The following is a 14,081-nucleotide window of genomic DNA, read 5'->3' as shown; positions in this document are numbered from 1 at the left end:
CCACAAGACAGCTTTAAAATCTATGGAGAGTGAAATTAGATAAAAAAAATATTGAATAGATAAGAATTGATGGAAACATTCCAGGACTCATTACTAATCAAGAAGACGCTGAATCCGAAGGAGAGGAATCTTCTGTTGCGCTCTCTGCAGGATGTTCAAGGATCATATCTGTGGATGTGATTCTCACGGTGATGTTCTGCAATTTCTTCCTTAAAAGTCATACTTCTCTGTTTTATAAAAGGATTCTTAGGCATCCCCCGTTTTTACAGAATTCTAAAGGTCTTTTTGGACTAGATTGCTTTTGAAGGCGTTTAAGTTTTTTAAAGGATACTCAAAGTTTTTTTTATGAGGAACTTAGTTTTTTTAGGATTCTTAATGATCCCCCTTTTTTTCTCAGGATTTTAAACGTATTTTTTCGCTTGATTGATTTTGAAGATTCTCAGTTTTTAAGCGATTATGAAGGTCGTTTTGTTTGGAGGATTCCCAATGAATTTTAAAGGATTCTCAAGGCCATCTTTGGGAGGATTCTCAGTTCACGAGCGATTCTTGGAGGACCCTCAATGCGCTTTTTGGATGATTCACAATGCCTAAAGGGGCCACCAGCCACAACAATATTCATAGAGGACTCTTGCTCCCCAAGTCGTAAAAGTGCGGGGAATGCTTCTCTCATTTTCCTGCTATGTTGCTCCCCCTTTGCTTCAAGTTTTTATGGGGCCTAAGGGCATCGACGGAGCCATTTTCATACGAAATGGATCAGTTTGGGTCGGGGGCCTCATATTTACGCAAACGAAGTATCGCCCTCTTATATGCCAATTCCAAAAGCCTCTTTGCATAACGGCCACCTTTTCTGAGCGTGGTTCGCCATCGAGAATAGTTATCCTCATCTCCCATTTTCGAATGTTACGTAACGTCTGAACTCTCCAAAAGAAATGGCCTGTCATGTTTATCAATGAAGGGGAGGCGTTTATTTTAACCCTTCTCAGGTCGAAATTAGATGATCCTGTGGTAGGGGTGTAAGAATACCACAATCGTAGGTCCTGCGTGTCGTAAAAGGCGACTAAAAGGACAGCTACTGCCTTGCAGTCTTACTTTTAAATAAAAGGCTAGGCCCACCGCCAATAACTGTGGAAACTGCTGCCTTGCAGTCTTACCTTTTAGTAGGAGGCTAGGCCCACTGCTAATAAATGTGGTTGATGACAGCAAGGGCATGCTGTAGTAAAAACCCCCTTTGCCAAAAAATAAGCCATGCATGATGAAGCCTTTGATAGAAGGCAGTGGAGAAGGCGCATCAGGCAACCGACCTTTAATGTAGGGATAACGGTGGGAAAGAAGTCTTAGGTCGAAATTAGGGGTTTTTGTAGTTAAAGGAAAAACCGTGCTCGGACGGATGCTGTGCAGTTCCGCCGAAGTACAGGGAATCGAGCGTGTGATGCTGAAAGGACATAAAGCCGAGAGGACACAAGGGAGAGAGAAAAAAAACGAATTCACCAATCTGGCATAATAGTTAGTTTATGACAAATTCCCAGTTCAGCATTTAATTACTGCGCATTTATAATTTAACGTTAGTAGTGGCCTTGCAAGATGTTTTTACCCATAGAGTTTGATCCTGTAATTCATTAGGACAGTAATTGGTGGGCCAAAGCTCCTTCTAAATGGATAAATATACGTTACTGATAAAATGTTAAGAATACCACATATCGGAAGTGTGAGAAACGAAAGGTGTGTAGTGCAAGAATCAGAACAATAAGTGCTACCTCTGGATGGCGCTCAAAATAGGGTTTTAAAGGCTGTGGATATTATGAAAACTAGAGCCGAACAGACAGAAGAGGTAAGAAGCTGTGTAATTAACATGTCATGACTATCCTTACTTAGCTGAAGGGATTAGTAGATTTAGTCTCTCGAAAGACACGATAGAGACTGAGACCCAATATCATGATATAACGATACACATCCAAGAGTAACTATAGTTATTTTCAAATATAGTGAAGAATTAAACGACTTTAAAAGTCAGCGACACAAATAGTTGTTGGTAAATACGTGTATTTGGTATGAATGTTTGGATAAACTGTTTTTGTTTTCGTATCTTTCCTAAATAGATTTCTTCTAAGTTTTCATGTTTACATTATAGGTCTTTTGTTAAAAACATCATTTTTTTTTTTGCCTTGATTGATCGCACAATTACTTACATATCATCCTTCCGTTGTCCTTTTCAAGAACAATTATTAAATCATAAAGCTCCAAACCTCGAGCCAAGTTTATGGCCTGTATCCTATTGTTGTTGTTGTAGCTGTTATTGCTGTTGTTAGATTAAGCTTGCCTTGAGCAAGCATGGCTTCTTGCTCTTGTGAGCAGCCCTGATGGTCCAATATGGAATTAAATCTTTCACGGATTTTACATTCTCCCTAAGAATGCTGAACAATTAGAACCTGAGAACTTCAACCGGGGATGCAATGCATCGCCACCCTAAAAGAATTCACCTTGTACTTATTTATTTCTCTCCTTTCTGTATTTCCTGTTATCTGCAATTCATTTCAAATTAACTCCATATTCTTTGGAAGCTTAAATATCAAGTCAGTGGCCGTGTAAGCTTATATCTTCAGAATAATGATGGTAGCATTTTATCTTAAAAACTGAAGAATACTTCTCAGTTACTTTATTTATTCTAAAGTTAAGTCTCATTACTTGAGACATTTTCATACATTCCCTCTACGAGAGAGAGAGAGAGAGAGAGAGAGAGAGAGAGAGAGAGAGAGAGAGAGAGAGAGAGAGAGATATTATATTAATCAGGCGATTTCATAAGAAAACGAGGAAAAGTATTATCAGGGAAAGAAGGCCTTGATGAGAAACCGATTATTTCCACTCAATGTGATAATTAATTTTCTGCCTAACTTCTTTACTATAGGGAAAAGATGATGGGTTTACGCAGATAATGATGACCAAAAAAGATTTAATTTTCAATGAGGATAAACCCTCTGATTCTGACTGACAGAGAGAGAGAGAGAGAGAGAGAGAGAGAGAGAGAGAGAGAGAGAGAGTGTGTACTCTTAACCACCATAACCTTTCTCCAAATTCAACTTTGGTCTGATTTGAAATATCAATAATACATTATGTCCAAAAAAATACCACCTTTCATTTTTCTCAAATTTGTATCCATCTCATAATTGGCCCCCCTTCCTTTCATTAAGGTAAGTAAACACATTTAAGCCATCTGAAAAGAATAAAATCCGGTTAAACTTTGCTTTTTAATATTTTTTATCTTCTATTCCTTAGTTTGAGTTCTACGCCCGTATTAGCTTTAGAGAGGTTATCACTGTTTAATGAGAATATGGGCCGTATTTGATTTGCATGTTCGTAGTTACCACATTCTGAGGATACGAGAATTTAGCAGTATCGTTTCGCTAGTTATTTGGTTCATGTTAGTAACAATAATATGCGTCAGAGAATTTAGTCATTTAAGAAATTTCGCCTCGCTAATAATAATAATAATAATAATAATAAAATAATAATAATAATAATAATAATAATATAATAAGAAGGAAACTGAAGGAATGATAACAGCGGCACAAGATCAGGCCCTAAGAACCAGATATGTTCAAAGTACGATAGACGGAAATAACATCTCTCCCATATGTAGGAAGTGCAATACGAAAAATGAAACCATAAACCACATAGCAAGTGAATGCCCGGCACTTGCACAGAACCAGTACAAAAAGAGGCATGATTCAGTTGGCAAAAGCCCTCCACTGGAGCATGTGCAAGAAACATCAGCTACCTTGCAGTAATAAGTGGTACGAGCACCAACCTGAGGGAGTGATAGAAAACGATCAGGCAAAGATCCTCTGGGACTATGGTTTATCAGAACGGATAGGGTGATACGTGCAAATAGACCAGACGTGACGTTGATTGACAAAGTCAAGAAGAAAGTATCACTCATTGATGTCGCAATACCATGGGACACCAGAGTGAAGAGAAAGAGAGGGAAAAATGGATAAGTATCAAGATCTGAAAATAGAAATAAGAAGGATATGGGATATGCCAGTGGAAATCGTACCCATAATCATAGGAGCACTAGGCACGATCCCAAGATCCCTGAAAAGGAATCTAGAAAAAACTAGAGGCTGAAGTAGCTCCAGGTCTCATGCAGAAGAGTGTGATCCTAGAAACGGCACACATAGTAAGGAAACGTGATGGGACTCCTAAGGAGGCAAGGAATGCATCCCGGAACCCCACACTATAAATACCACCCAGTCGAATTGGAGGACTGTGATAGAGCAAAAAAAAAAAAAAAAAAAATAATAATAATAATAATAATAATAATAATAATAATATACCTTTAGACAAATATTTTTTTTTTAGATTTAATTGTCACTTCTTGAAGATTATATTTTATATTTTTCATGTATGCTCTGATTGTATTTTTTCATCCACGCTTATCTGAACATTGATATCGCCTGTTTGCTTGTTTTAGATCACACTCAATCTCAGTCTCATTTTATATTAATTCCTTTTGATCAATCTTATTTTATTTATTGTTTTGATTTTTGTAGCGCTCTTGGGAATTCAATTTAATCTCTGAGCGTTCTTTGACAATTTTCTCCAGGTTGCTCATGTTTTACACATTTTTTTTTCTTGTGGAACTGTTTTGTTTCAGGGGAATAATAAGCCTGAGGCTCATGACTTTTTTTTTTTCTTATTTATGTAAACGGCACCCTAATATCGGAGGCTCTCTAGTATATCTTTTATAAGTACTTTACTATCTTCCCCAAAAAGTTGGTGAACATAAATATGTTCTCTCTCTCTCTCTCTCTCTCTCTCTCTCTCTGGTATATTTTCTTAATAATTCATTATTTCCCCAAAAAGTTGATGAACTTATATATATATATATATATATTATATATATATATATATATATATATATATATATATATATATAAATATATATATATATATATATATATATATAATCTCTCTCTCTCTCTCTCTTCTCTCTCTCTCTCTCTCTCTCTCTCTCTCTGCTTTGAAAAGTTCATTGTTGCTTCACCGATTGATAGTTAGACTTTGATGGTACAGAAACTGATAATGCCAAGTAATCTGCAACTAAATGATAAATTGGAACTACCGGTGACTAGATTTATATTTTTATTAAATAACTTTACGCGCAAATGCAAGCGAATTGAAGTGTGCATTATGGAGGATACCAGGAGAAAATTAATCTTGCAATCAATCATAATTCTTTAGGTTCTATCCATCATTTGCTTTTGCTTTAGAATTATTTCTCAGTGCAATTAAATCCTGTTAAATATAAAATTTATAAGACTGTGAAACCAGGGATTTCACGAAATCCCTGAAATCCCTAAAATTTTCTAACAATTCGTGAAATCACCAATTCACTTAGGGATATTTGATCACCGAGGGGCTAGTTCTAAATAATGCGAAATAGTGATTCATCTGCAATGTTTCGACGTTTTTAGGACTGGCCCCTTGGGGATCAAATGTCCTTAAGTGAACTGGTGATTTCACGATTTCCCTGAAAATTCCATGGATTTCGTGAAATCCCTGGTTTCACATTCTTACTGTAACAAGTATACTTGTAATTAGATCTACCCAGGGCGTTGAATTGTGCCACTAGGCTAATCACAGATCATCCTTTTCTTTATCTTCGTGTCCGAACTGAAATGGACCCGAATTTTAGAGGAGCTGAAATGTGACGGAGTCTCTTTTCGCTCTTACTATTTCAGGCTTTCATAATAAGTTTTCGAGTACTTTAGACTCCCTTTGATAGAGGTTTCTGTCCCTCACAAAGAGCCTTTGATGTTGCTTGGAGTTTCGCATGAAAGGGATACACTCCCAAGCGCCTTTGATTGTCTTAATTCTTTATCTGTTCGAGACGTGGTCTTATCTGGTTCTTGAATCTGTGAGTTCCAGCTCTTTTTAGAATAAGGCTGGTCTTATGATAGTTTGGACTCTTTCACAAATTTGTTTGGTATCTAAATTTGAACCTATAATCATATAAAGGAAGATATTCGCAAATATTGGGTTCGTGTATGGTAAATAAAACATTAACTTTCAGAGAGCCTAAACAGTGTCAGAATTATCACAATATTCTAACTAAAACGGAAACAAAGACAACAGGTTTTACATAATTAACGTTCTCCTAAAATACAAAAATATGTTTGTATGAAATATGAAATGAATACTTTTGACAAAATTTATTGAAAAAAAGCTTTTTTTTTGGGCTCGTTATCAATCAGCAGTAAATTCAGTAGGAAACATTACTTTTCAAATTGAACGTACGCATTATGAAAACTAGTTTGCTGATTCAGCAAGCAATGTCGTATATATATATATATATATATATATATATATATATATATATATATATATATATATATATATATATATATATATATATATATAATATATATATATATATTTATTTATTTATATATATACATACATACATACACACACATACACACACACACACACACACACACACACATATATATATATATATATATATATATATATATATATATATATATATATATATATATATATATACATGTGTGTGTGTGTATGCATTTAATTATTTTTTATTCACACCAACGCTGATTCATGTCTTTTGTTATTTTTATTCTTTTCACTATATATTTCGATATGGTTTTATGCTTTGAACACAAAATCCTCTTACGATTGCGAAATAATAACATCCATTATCCCATGTTGATGTTTTTCCCAGACGGAATTAGACTCAAAACGCAAAAGGACGGAGTGGAGCAGCATCTGGCTAATGAGGTGGAGACTCTCGCAAACTGAGACCAACCTGGTTATGAGGAAGCATTATATATTTTCCAGGAGGAAGCGATGCAAAGTGGAGTGAAGCAAGAAGGCTCTATTAGCGGAAAGCTTGCGCAAATATGTTTGTTTGACATTTTCGCTTATATTTTCACTCGGTTGAATCTCCTTACCTTGTAGCTTTAGGTGGGTGAATATCATGGTAATATAACATTTTCAGATGTAATAAAATGCAACCAGCTAGTTTGCAGATAAGAATGTTGATTAATGCATATATGTGTGTGTGTGTTCGTGTGTAGTACGAAGGAACACGTTTTGAGAATATCTTTAAATCTAAGGTAGAAAGGTAAGTGAAACAGGGACTTGGAAGAAGTAGTTTCGTAGTATATTCTACGTTTTTAAGTTCACACTGAATATAAAAGATGTTGACAGGCCTTTATATACAAAAACAGAAAAAGGGGGTGGGGTTACATGCCGCTCAGACTAATAAACAGTAACCCCGTCCTCTTTTTGTATATAAAAGCCTACTAACTTCTTTTATATACAGTGTGAACTTGAAAATGTAGAATATACTACATAAGCACTTGTTCCGAGTCCCTGTTTCACTTACCTTTTTACCATGGAGTTAAGGATATCATTTAGTACGTGTTCCTTCGTGATACACACAGACAGACAGACAGACACACATGTATATATGATTATAATATATATATATATATATATATATATATATATATATATATATATATATATATATATATATATATATATATATATGTATATATATATATATATATATATATATATATATATATATATATATATATATACATATATATATAGTAGGTAAAAGCTTCACTGACGTTCCTGGATTATGAAAGGCTCCATGGGTTCGTGCTCAGGTCCAGGCAAGTCTATTATCGAGAAAAAATTCTCCTTCGGTTAAGCATATATGAAAGTATATTAATCCCGAGGTAGAGCGAATTAGATATTAAAGGACATTGTTGCTCGATATATATATATATATATATATATATATATATATATATATATATATATATATATATATATATATACATATATATATATATATATATATATATATATATATATATATATATATATATATAATATACATATATATATATACATATATATATATATATATATATATATATATATATATATATATATATATATATATATATATATATATATATATATATATATATATAATATATGACTGGTAAAAATGTTCTGTAACAACAGAATTCCATCTAATAAAAGGAGCCCATAAAAACACCAAAATGTAGAGAGAAAAGTACTATATTTCAGAGACTGCTGTGTCTCTCTTCAGGTATATGAATGAGAGAAGTTTACAGAAAGGGTGGTATTTATTTGATTGATGCCTTGATTGCACCACGGCTAAAACATAATATAGAATCATAATAATGTTTTAGTCTTGCGATTCAAATTTTGTTTATTGTTTCTTCGTTTATGGGACATAACCACGACTGGTAGTTGAATTTATTATTATTATTATTATTATTATTATTATTATTATTATTATTATTATTATTATTATTATTATTATTATTATTATTATTATTATTATTACTATTTATTATTATTATTATTATTATTTCATTACACACGGACGTAGCGTCTGCTAATTAATTAAATGCTAAGAAGAGGTCATAGCTAAGTCCTTTGTTAGATAAACATGTAAGAAAATATAAAAAGAGCATCAAATCATGTTTTCTCGTGGAAAAATGACGAAGCGAAGACAAAATGCGAGACGTTTCAGGCGCAGGTTTAAGAGCAAAGTAAACAACGTTTAAGCAAACTAGGGAGGAATCTGAGAAAGGAAGAGGCTTTCAGGAAAGTCTTCGCTCACGAAAAAACATCATTTTCGTTGACAATGTTTCAGGAAGCTTTTAAAAAAGGTGCAGAATTGATGGAAAAAGTAAATAATGAGTATGTTATATATATATATATATATATATATATATATATATATATATATATATATATATATATATATATATATATATAAATATATATCTTATATATATATATATATATATATATATATATATATATATATATATATATATATATATATATGTGTGTGTGTGTGTGTGTGTGTGTGTGTGTGTGTGTGTGTGTGTGTGTGTGTGTGTGTATAAAATAAAATATATTTAAATATATATTCCTATAACATTTTGTACAAAGTTTATTGCTATTTTGGGTGATTGAGAAATTTTCTTTATGATCGATAATTACCTTACATGGAGAAACATTCCTTGGAATTGGTAATTATCTCCGTAGTTTACTTTATAATTTCTTTGAATTTGTTTCCTTTAATTTGTTATAATTTAATTCCGGTTTGTTCAATTAATGTTTGAGGCTTTATTTTTCCTAAATCACTGTAAATAAAATTGTGCTAATTAACTGACCTCAACCTTCGTTGTGCAAACCAAAGTAAAGAGGAGTTAAAGATAACTACTAACTACCTAATTTTCTGAATATTCCGAGCCAAACAACTCTACGAAGAACCTCGAAGTCACGGTCGGAAGGAAAAAGCAGTCCAACACCAACCGTCAAGGAGTGATTACTCTCCCTCACCTCACCTCCCTCACCTCACCTTACCTGTGGATATTTTAAGGATTTATATTCTTCGTCGTAGTGCTGGACATTTTTCTGGACTCTACAACGATGGGACTCATTGTGTTCCGTGCTATGAATACTAAGTGCAACACCATGAAGAATTAAATTAACTCTACACCTCGTCTGATGAATGTGGAGGCGACCTCAGTGATGGCTATGGAATTATCATATCCATTCTCTATTTCATCCTATGAAGTCACTATAAGGTGGGTCATTGTATTGATTGGCACAATAGTTGTGGCATTTATTGGTGACTTTTATCATCCTCAAGTCAAAAAATAAATAAAGCCTTGAACACAGTAATTGAAAATCACTCGTGAAACTAGGTTTGTTTATAGGTTACTCTAATTAAAATTATCAATGGTCGACCATAAATTACTTGTTTATTGAAATTCGTCCTTTTAACATATATTCTAAGTGATGCCTTCATCACATATATTTAATTTGTTAATTAGGTCAAAATATGATTAAAATTGTTGGCTATTGATTTGCAATTTTAGAAATTAATATTAAATTGAGATTAGTTTTGGAGGTGAATTTAATTTGTTGATTTGACTTTATATATTGTGAAAATTTTAGTGTAGTAAAAAATTATATTCAATTTCATTTAAACAATTCTAGACAAATTCTGGTTTCCAATTTGAATTGGGTGGTTAAAGATTTATCTATCTTTTAGGGCTGGCTCAAGGTGGAGTGGAAAGCTTGGGACAGGAGTAGATCTGCCAATGCTTCTAGGTTTGCTGACCAGAAGCATCCTCTACTCCAAGTGAACTAGCATCAACTGACTACCAACTACATATAAATTTCTCAAAATGATCTAAAATCTACAGATGTTAGTTTCTGTATTGCAAATAAATATTTTTTATAACACGGTCGTTTGTTCTAAGTGATTTTTTCTGCTCAGTGTGTGTAGTATACTAACATGCAGGCTAAGGGATCCTAAATTTCATAAATAAGGAAATTTTCGACAAGTTAATATATAAACATATAGATGGATGGATAAATTGATCATTTATTTAAAAATGTAATAAGGGATAGATATATTAATTAATTAATTAAATATATAAATGAAATAATGAATACGAGGAAGATCTACAGTTCTACAGAGGTTTCTACTCTTGCAATAATAATCATGAAAACATTAAATTTTAAGATTAAAATATTTATGAAATATATTTTTCTTTTTTCCATAGTGATATATTTTCACCATTTCAGATTTTCCAGCGTTTCGCTAACGATTCTTATATGGCAATGATTTATGTGATTGACGCGTGAATGAAACTACATTAATCAAATAAATGCAATTTTGAATCTAATTCTAGGCTTTGGAATGAGATCAGCTTTTATTTTACAGAAAACGGAATACTTCCGTTCAATGTAACTACTTTTGGGAACGTTTCTTTGTCACTTTTGCTGCCAAATAACGTTGGAAAGGATTGTTTGTTTCTGTATTCAGAATAAAAAGGGGACCCAATTTAAATTTGAAATGGCTTCAATGTGTCAATTCCAAATGCAGCCAAAGAATCATACTGGGGGTTTTCCTCCCAAGGCTAAACGGAGCAGACAGTTTTTGGAAGTGATACGTATGCTTCTCAGGCTATTTATTGAGACATAAACGTATCTTCCCAGCAATACCTTTCTATCCCTATCGACAGATGCAAATTTTTCACGCAATTGCGTCGATTTCTTGTTTTCTTTACGGCCCTCTCGACAACACAGCTCAGTTTAATGTTACGTTTCACAGATTTATTCTTGATTTACAAGGTCTTAATGCTATCACGGAAAGATGATGGTCGTCATATACAGGCAAACTGTTCTTAGACGAAGAATGGTCTCAACATTTGTTTGCATTTTTCGTATGAGACCTATTTCTGGGAAGGGATGGAAGTATTGCTCAGGAACTCAGCACTCGAATCAATTGTTTAAATCTCTGTTCCATTCTGTTTATTACTATTTCTTCATTAGATGAATTCTATTTACATGGAACAAGCACACAGGCGCCATTGACTGGAAATTCAAGCTTCCAAAGGATGTTGGTTTCAGCCTCCCACCGCAGACCCCACACGGCAGCAGTAACTGATCATGATACAGTCAGTAATTTTTCATCGGCCTGGGAAAGGCGCGAACCTGTCACATCTGATTGGTATTCGCGATGCTAGCCACCATACCAGCGGACAAGCTAACAGATGGAGTTCAAACTTCAGGTGTTCATATTTATCTATTTTCTGCAGATAATTGTATGAAATCTGATTTAAGTAAAGACATTTCATCACCTAAACATTATCAGCAGAAAAAAAACATAACTATTAAAACCATATAATTATAGTATACCTGTTGTTTCCTACCTTCTCACATCTATTTAAAGTCTGTTAAATATTTTAACATTTTCTTATTCCCTCAGTGACAAAACTTGTAACAGAGAGCTCTTTCCATCACACTGTACCCAATTTTTCTGTGCTTCCTCGAACACAGTTTTAATTGGTTCCTCAGAATCTGATGATCTGACTAATAGCGGTAATATAGTAGTCAGAATTGAGTAAATGACGAATGGATAGCGGAATCCATAGAGTTTATCATGAATTGTTAAGTACAACTTTTATCATTCTCTCACTTTACCGTAACTGAATTTTTTTATCATTACAAGTTTTAGTTTATAGATTGATTACATCGTAGATAGTTTCGTTTTAAAAAAGGGAGAATAATTTTAGTTATAAATTTATGAGGATTTGTATAGCATCTCGATTATACGGCGGTGATCTTTGAAGCGTAGGAAAAGTTCTAATCATATCCTCAAATATAATAATAAAAATTTAACTTTGTCTCTCATGTTACAACAATTTCAGGCCAGAAAATGAGTTGACAAAAACTCCAGTATTTTACCTCTCATTTTTAAACTTACGATACCCAAGTTTGTCTCGAGTTTCTGCTGTAGGATCCTGTTACTAAATCCGGTGATTTAATTAGCTTTAATTAAACGTATTGTTCTGTATCTGAAATTCTTGGGAAAGTGCACAATATCAATGTCTGTTCTCTGAATCATGGAGTCTGGGGTATTATGGTTCGAGTTTTTATTCATTTAGGTAAAGAAGCTACTCCCAACTTTAATGATTGATTTGTAGAGAGAGAGAGAGAGAGAGAGAGAGAGAGAGAGAGAGAGAGAGAGAGAGAGAGAGAGAGAGAGAGAGAATAAGGTTCCACCGTAAGCTAACTTTATTTTAAGATTGAAGATAGAGGGCCGGATACAGGTAAGGTCAACTCTACTTGGGCGTAATTTATTCCTGTGATATAGCGAAATCGATATGACTGGGTTATTTGATGCTTTAAATTTGAAACTGTTACCCGTATGTATGTATGTATGTATGTTTGAAATTCAAGTATGAATGTTATTACACTATGACTATAACGTTTTTTCTGTCTGTATCTTTAATTTATATTGTCATTCTTATATATATTTAAGACAGTTACATATCTCTGTAAACAGGTTTTAATATCTATTATCTGATGCTGATAGAGAGAGAGAGAGAGAGAGAGAGAGAGAGAGAGAGAGAGAGAGAGATGCTTTTGACTCGAAATAATTCAGGAGTTTTCTTTCCACACTTTGGGGTCAATTTTCAAAGCTCTCTCTCTCTCTCTCTCTCTCTCTCTCTCTCTCTCTCTCTCTCTCTCTCTCTCTCCAAAGAGAGGAAGGCTGAAATTTCCTTTGGGAGGAATCTGCCTGAAATGCAAAGGCACTAAAAGGAAAATCCTGATTTTTATCTTCAGCAGGAAAAGGAATTCTGTGTAACTCTATCAACACTGGGGAGCATATTAAATTTCAAGTAAATATGATTTATTTTTTATTTTTTATGACGTACGTATGACGATGGTTGTAATTGACACTGTACTTCCTTAACGTTTAATATTTCGTGATATGTCAGAAGTTATGATATATTTGTCAAGAAAAGGAACTTTCAATTCCTAATACTATATCTTTTCCAAAGATATTGCGAGTATCATGTGATTTTGAATTTGGGAGCAAGTGAACCACAGTGATAAGATAGTGTTTTATTACGTGTAGTGCAACAATTTACGAGTGTTAATTTCGATGAATTCTAAACGAAATAATGGTTGGTTATGAATAGTTTCATGTACGTATGGAACTTCTGTCAATATGTTATTACCTTTTATCAACAGCTCTAAGCATTGCACGATTGTTTAATTAATTGTACTAAGAAACGTGAACAAGAGAGTTTAGGTACGAGAGAGAGAGAGAGAGAGAGAGAGAGAGAGAGAGAGAGAGAGAGAGAGAGAGAGAGAGAGAGAGAATGATCATAATGAGAAATAATTAGGAGAACTGATGCAAAGATTTCCACGTGAGATTATGACATTAAAGATAAACAATATATAAAACGCAGGTATATATAAAATAGAAGAAATAAGGATGGTATCTTTGGCGCTGAAATAGCCAAGCTGTTTGCTATTAAATGATCGGGGAAAACTAAGAAAGAGTGATAACGAAAACTTAATGAGAGAGGAAAACGGAAGAATGAAAACATTCCAATTTAACGGCTGAAGACAAGAAGTGATTACCGGTCGGGTGTCACAAACCATCGCCCGAGAGGAGGACCGAGTTG

Source organism: Macrobrachium nipponense, chromosome 7, assembly GCF_015104395.2.
Source record: "Macrobrachium nipponense isolate FS-2020 chromosome 7, ASM1510439v2, whole genome shotgun sequence".
Lineage (NCBI taxonomy): Eukaryota > Metazoa > Arthropoda > Malacostraca > Decapoda > Palaemonidae > Macrobrachium > Macrobrachium nipponense.
Note: the sequence above shows the minus strand (reverse complement) of the source record.